General features: G+C 43.4%; 1 long non-coding RNA gene across 1 annotated transcript; it reads left to right on the top strand.

Annotated features, from left to right (window-relative positions):
* The first annotated feature begins 5875 nt into the window (after positions 1-5875).
* Positions 5876-7043, top strand: LOC138630706 (uncharacterized). Its single transcript, XR_011311662.1, has 2 exons — positions 5876-5948; positions 6656-7043. It is a non-coding gene; the product is annotated as an uncharacterized lncRNA (long non-coding RNA).
* The last annotated feature ends 203 nt before the right edge of the window (positions 7044-7246 follow it).

The following is a 7246-nucleotide window of genomic DNA, read 5'->3' as shown; positions in this document are numbered from 1 at the left end:
TGTCGTGGCAACGGTTGTGAGACACATGCGTTAACAGGCTTGTGCTGTTGGAGACCGGCGAACAAAAAGGAAAGTAGGGCAGCGTTAGATATTCTTTTAAATAGCGTAAATTTGGAGGTTTTACAACACTTCAACGCGAAGGCGCTTCCTATTCTCTGGGAAAAGAATCCTTTACGGCTCCGGGGCTGCTGCTCCGAGATCATCTGGTAACAGGGAAGAGGAAAACAAAAAAACTACATTTGTTAGTGAGATATACGAGAATGCACAAAAAAAAAAATGTAAAAAATGTTTTTTTTTTTAAAAAAGGCTGCCAAACTAAAGAGCAGTTGGCCTGAGAAATGGCACCAAGATACCACAATGAAAAAACTAAATCCGTTTCAACATGTTAAAAATTTTTTTTGAATGAAAACCAATGTCTCTGCAGGGTTTTGTGAAGATTTTTGTTCGTGTTACAATCAAAATATGCAACTTTGCAGCAGCTTTTCTTAACAAATTCTGACGTCATTCGCAGAGATTTACGTGATTATTTTGTCTGTAAAATTGGCAAAAATATGAAGGAACATTATTTATTTTTTAATCTTTTGAAAAATACTACCTAATAAAACACGTGGTAATAAGCATACTGCACACTTACAGAGCACATCAATGCTGTGTGTTTCCAGTAAAAGGATGGATATATTTTAGCTCTAGTCTGCTTTAAATGTTTTTTTTTTTAAATAATAATAATAATAATTCAACACATACTGTATGTGCAAAACAATTGCAATCTTCCAACTCCCGGGCCTAGTTCTCCTGATATCACCACATTTTTCCATTCGCTTCCATTTCTTTTCCCGGCGAACCGATGTGGTTGGTTTGGATGACGAGAGGTTGAAGAGTCTTGCTGACTGTACGTTAAGAGGTTATGTTTGTTTTGAAGCAAGTTTTGATTACCGTTTTGCTGCAACGCTTTCAGCAGAGCTCCCGTCGTACCTTGGGAATTTTTTTTACAAATTTGCGAGATCTTGCGAATACTGCAAATATTGGTTTAATTTGAATGCAATTACTGCGATCGCGATTCTCGGGAGGGACTGAGTGACGAAACACTCAATTAAATTCTCTTCACTGTACGCCATCGTTTATAAAGTAAAAGAAGTTGTGTTTGATTTGTTTGGTTGTTGGTTTCTAATATTTCAAATTATAAATGTGTTTTTTTGCCAACACCAAAGAACAGGCACACCATTTAGTTGATGTTGCCAGCTCATCATTTTTTTTTTTTTTTATTATTTCTTGCGGGGCAAACTAATAACTAGCAGCAATTCTCTGAGATTTTTTTTTTTTCTTTCTTCCCAACAAGCAGTTGGCGTCGGCGCATTTCTGAGGTTGGGAAGAGCTACAACATTATAAGAACAAGCTTTACCAGTCACGGGGAAAAGTGAGCAGACTTTTGTGGGAAGAGATGATTTGAGCTCAACATTCGTTGCGTCAGAAATGTAAAAAAAAAAAAAAAAGTGTGATGGATTGGCAGTCGAGTTTTTTTTTTTTATGCATTTGTTTACCTGTTGTGGAAATGTTCCCCGATGCCTGACACTGTTGATCCCCTGTTTATCACGTCACAGATAGTCGGTCACGTCAGGAGACCGAAATACATCGAGACTTTGTTCATCCTGACTGACATTGAACACAACATTGGCTCCACTTGGTTTACTGAGGTGACTATAAATGTAGAAACCGCCGTTTCCTTTTTCTTTCCTCCCCGTCTGATCGCCGAGTGACGCTCTCTGATTTTCACGGACTGACACCAAAACCGTCGCGGACGTTTCCTGTTTTTAAGCTCCGCTGCAGCGGCTCTGGGAATAAAACCGACGTGACATAATCTCATCCAAAAACGGCACCAAAATCTGAAAGGAAATGTCGTCGGTGCTGCCAAGTTTTCCCGTTATTTTAATGCAAGAAGCAACAACTGGCCTAATTTCCCCCCAAATATTACTGCGGTAATGAGAGTGCTGTAAACAACTATGATAGTGCACAATGTCGTGATTATTTATTTAGTGTTTACACTGAAATAGAGACTTTGACCGAGAACTCCTCACTGGTTTTTAGAAGATTTATTTATGGCTCACAGTTTTTCAGTTTGTGGTTTTATTTATCGGTCCAGAACTTCGGTGTCTTGCTCGGCGCGAGAATGTGTTCGATGATGTCGCGGTAGTGTCGGTGATCAGAGTCCCAATAGTTTTTCAAATGCAGGAGATGCTGCAGCAACATTATTACACACCTACACGGCAAAATCTTAATTAAATACATTACGATGACATTTTTCAACAAACACTCGTACTGCATAGATTTCAAATCCACACAAAACCGCTCTATTTTTGATAAACGCAAACAAGTTTGATCATTTCAAGGGTCCGAAAGCGTATTTTCTGCATCTCCTGTGATTTTTGTGATTTCCTGTGATGTAACGGTCCCAATTTTCCAGCACAGCAAAACAAACAGGGGAAAATAAAGAAAATACTGGTCTAGAAATGATGTAACTGTAGTTGTATACGTTCTGTTGTCGTCCGGAAGAGCCTAGTCACAGACTTCATGGGCCGATGTGTCGCTCCGGCTGACGAGAACTTGGTCTAAAACCCAGTCAACCTTGTTGAATTTGTTCTGTTTCCCGACGCGTCCCACGGTCACGCTAAGCTCGGATAACCGCTTCCTGTTTCGAGCCCCCCGCCGACACAACAAGACCCGAGGTTTCCTTCTTGTGTGGCTTTTCCGAAAGAAGGAAAATAAGTAAATCGAGGCGTGACTCTTTATTTTTTTGATTTGTCACCCTCCTCAGCCGGACAGCGAGACCTCGTCGGGGTAGAACTGAGGACCGTAACTCAAGCCGGTGGAACATTTCTAAACAACCTGCCGAGCGCAGCTTTAAAATGTTGCGCCCTCATCCACACGCGCGATTATATAATTCAACGCAATTGCCTTTCGTATCGGATTGTTCCAGCGCTGCTCCCTGAAAGTGCCCCGTCAGATCGGGTCTCATTACCCCGGAGAAGCAGAGATGGATGGCGAGAGATCAAAAACAAGGGAGGACAAAAAAACCACTGCGAGAGGGCGAGGAGCGTCACCGCAGATGATAAACAAGAGGAACCAGATGCTGTGATTTACAGGAGGGGGGGAGGAGGAGGAGGAGGAGGAGGAAGGAGTCGTGGGCCTCCGCCACGGTTTTACGAACGAACTGGACGGGCCGGTTTCGTTCTCTCTTTTTTTTTTTTTTTACTTCAATCATTCGTTCCCTGCAACCGTCTGCCAGTGAATTAAGGAGAAGCGCCAGCAGGGAAGGGCGGGGAGGTGATCAATAGTTCACCAAAAAAGCTGCTGGGCCAGACAGACAGGCAGACAGACAGGCAGACAGACAGGCAGACAGGCAGGTAGACAGGCAGACAGACAGGCAGACAGGCAGGTAGACAGGCAGACAGACAGGCAGACAGACAGGTAGACAGGCAGACAGACAGGCAGACAGACAGGCAGACAGACAGGCAGGCAGACAGACAGACAGGCAGGCAGGCAGACAGGCAGACAGACAGACAGGCAGACAGGCAGGCAGACAGACAGGCAGACAGACAGACAGGCACACAGACAGACAGGCAGACAGACAGGCAGACGGACAGACAGACAGGCAGACAGACAGACAGACAGGCAGACAGACAAAGCTGGCGAAGTCAGAGGAACACAGTTTAAAAAAAAAACCAGCAACTAAAAAGCAAACCCCCTGTTGGTATTTTTGTGAATTAAAAACGAGCCCGTTGGAAGATCAGCGGTAGATGGAGATTCATAATAGTAAGGTTCATCTGCATTTTTAATAAATAACTTCATAAAATGAATAAATTGCAATTCGTCTTCATTCGCTTCTTCAGGCTTCAGTCAGCTTGTGACCTTAAATCAGTCAGAAATGTTTGTGGAGTTCGTAGAAGGACGATGACTCGGCTTTAATAATCGAGTCAACTGTGGTGAAAGGGATGTGGTCATTTTGACGGGATGATTATTGCAAACCGAAGAACCAAATCCTTTTTTTTTTTTTAACCCCCGTATGCATATTTATCAATTTAAACTAATTAAAAGTAAATTTATGTGTTTACGAACGGAGTAACAAACAGAATGCTGTCGCTGTATCGTCATTAAGCAAAAACAGCTGATGGCACTGAAGACACGCCCCCTTTCAAACGCGGTGGTGGTGGTGGTAGTGGGGGGGGGGGGGGTGTACGAGCTTGACATGTTGACATGACGTGCTTGAAACAGACAGTAGCATAATAATAAAATTAATTAATGTGTTTTCATGCCCCCTATTGCTGCAATTTGAAATAAGAGGACGGGCGGTTCCTCCCTTTCTCCGTTGCCACGACGACGACGACACTCAATTTCCATGATTGACAAGTCGTGAGCATCTGATTTGGGACAGGGGCCGAGTTTCGTACAAGGCAACGTTAAGAAGTGCGACATATTAGCGACTTAAAAAAAGAAAAAAAAACAGATCGCGGTTCATTAAAAACCAGCAAAGGAAAAAGCTGTTTGTAAATTTGGGAGCGACAAACGTCAGCTGTGGAGCTGAAACGGTCGGAGGGAATAAAACGGGGACGAAGCATCATCTGTCGGACAAACAGCAGATAGAAGAGGCGCGTTGGAAAAACTGGCATCGCGTACGAGAGCAGCACATCTGGCGTCGTCCTGACATCACCGGTGAGATCGCAGGAAGGAAGTGCACGCGCTTATTTTAGTCTTTAATTTTTCCAGACAGGACAAGCAGAGTGGGAACAACACGGAAACACCAATCAGTTTCTTTTTTTTAATGTTTTTTATAACGCTACATTTGGGTCAACGCTGAGAGTTTCAGTTTCATTGGATTGTGGGATATCTGCCTGATATTGGCAGGATTTTTCTTCAGCAGAAAATAGTTCAAAGTCAGCATTTTTAAATCCCCCCAAACTATCAGCAAGGCTGGAGACTACAAAGACTTAAATTGAGAAAATATCGGGTTTTTTGGGAAACATGATTTGTTTTTTCATCCCACCAGAGATGGTGCGTATACACGACTACGCAGGTGTCAGTGCGCATTTTTGCTGAGTGAGCATTTTTTATTTTTTTGTACGAGTAATTCTAACATCATTTTTTTTTTTCAAACAAATTTTTGTCACGTACTTTTACACAGAACGCAAATATTGGACACAAACGTAGATTACTGAGGAAGGCGAACGACGCAATGAACACAATGCTAACACATAATTACGATTTGTGTCAGAAATATGCACATTTTCCAAACCAAGCACATTTTTTTCTGATACTACGAACACGGACACATCGTAAAGGGTCCTACTGACTCTCGGGCGTCCCATCGGACATTACTGACGTCGTGCGGCCCCCAAATTTTTTTTTTTTTTGGTTGTTTTTTTATATCTGCTGATTCAGTTTGTGTCTTTGAATCGAAAGACAGCAAACAAAAAAGACACAAAAAAAGTCTGTTTCCCGTCTGTGTTTATCAGGTTGCTGAGGTTGTTGGTCAGAGGAGGAAGACGAGCGCCTCCACCCAACACAGCAATGTAAACTGTGGGTTAAACATCAGCCAGAAGTCAACACACACACACACACACACACACACACACACACACACACACACACACACACACACACACACACACACACACACACACACACACACACACACACACACACACACACACACACACACTGCCTGAAGCTGCCTTGACCTCATGCTCCTCAGTCCTGCTGGAGCCAAGGTTCATTTAAAAACAGTAAAGAATATGATATTTACCAGATCTCTCTGTGTGTGTGTGTGTGTGTGTGTGTGTGTGTGTGTGTGTGTGTGTGTGTGTGTGTGTGCTCCAAAAAACTGTTTCCACAGGTGGGTGGTATCGAAGGCGAGCGCCAACAACTTATCAATCATCTTCCACTGGAATTAGAGACAGGTAATGATGCCTGACGCTCCGTCACACACACACACACACACACACACACACACACACACACACACACACACACACACACACACACACACACACACACACACACACACCGTCTATCATTCAGCTCCAGACATTGTCCTCCCCCCCCTCAGCTAAGCCTAATTAATTATATTTGCTTGAATAAAACCGATGTAAAAAGCTTCCAACTCTCCATAAAACTCCAGATAATAAATAAATAAAACAAATCAGTTTTTTTTTTTTATCCTGTGAACTTGAAGAAAAAGCGTCACCGTAACGACGCGACTATAAATCCCCGCTTACGTTTTTGCTTGCGTTACGGGATCTAGGCGTCGAAGGCCGACTGAAACTGAACAAGTTAAGAAAAAGCCCAGAACGTAAACCTGTTTGACGGCTATTCGATTTGACGTCATTATGTTCCTGGTATGCCGGAGAGGACTCGACCTTTAACCTGGAAACCACCGAGCCCAGGTGTTGCAAAACAAGCCCCTCCCCCAACTCACTATCACGCGGGCGGGGCGGGGTCGAGGTCGGGTGGGCCTCAGATTGGCGGCTATAATTACGTAAACGACACCGTTTACTCTACGTGCATGGAAGAAAAAAAAAAAAAAACTTTCGCGCTCTCGATTCGAGTCCGACGAAATATATGACGAGTAAAAGCCGTCGTCAGTAACCCCGAGCTCATTTTCCAGCGCCGGTCGTCCCCGACGATGACGCTAAAGACGTTCGCGAAGCGCATCTGGACGGGAGACGAAGTGCTGAGCGACGGGGCGAGCGGGATGTTCAGCCTCGAACGTCGTCCCGACCGACAGATGAATGGAGGGAAACAGATGCTGCCTTTTTCGCTTTCCTGTCTGCCACTTCCTATTATACCTGCACAGTGTTTATGGAAGATGAGTGTGTGTCGTCGTCTTTTTTTTTTTGCCCTCGTTAAGTCGGATTGAAATGAAAACGACTATTCGGTATTTTACTTTCCGTGCGTCTGCGTGATAAAAAAAAAAAAAAATCTTGTCGCGTTTGGACATGAGCGCAGAGTTTGAGTTATTGTTTGACGCAATTTTTTTCAGTGATTCAAAGTAATTTTTTTTTTTTAAAAAAACAATAAAAGGGACTCGTTTGAAAAAAGTGGATTTCGCAACTTTGCTAAAAAACAAAACAAATTAAAGGCGGATGTGGGCGGGGCTTATACAAGCAGCTGTATTGTAGGAACGTGTAGATTTAGAGCCTCTGAATGTGACGTGCGGTTTAGGCGTTAGTCAACAAAACGTGTTGACCGCTTGTGT

The sequence above is a fragment of the Brachyistius frenatus genome, unplaced genomic scaffold, assembly GCF_029030835.1.
Source record: "Brachyistius frenatus isolate BFR_SWC_R1_liver_20210118 unplaced genomic scaffold, ASM2903083v1 Contig_139, whole genome shotgun sequence".
In the NCBI taxonomy this organism is placed as follows: Eukaryota; Metazoa; Chordata; class Actinopteri; family Embiotocidae; genus Brachyistius; species Brachyistius frenatus.
Note: the sequence above shows the minus strand (reverse complement) of the source record. Positions and strands in the feature narration are given on the sequence as shown.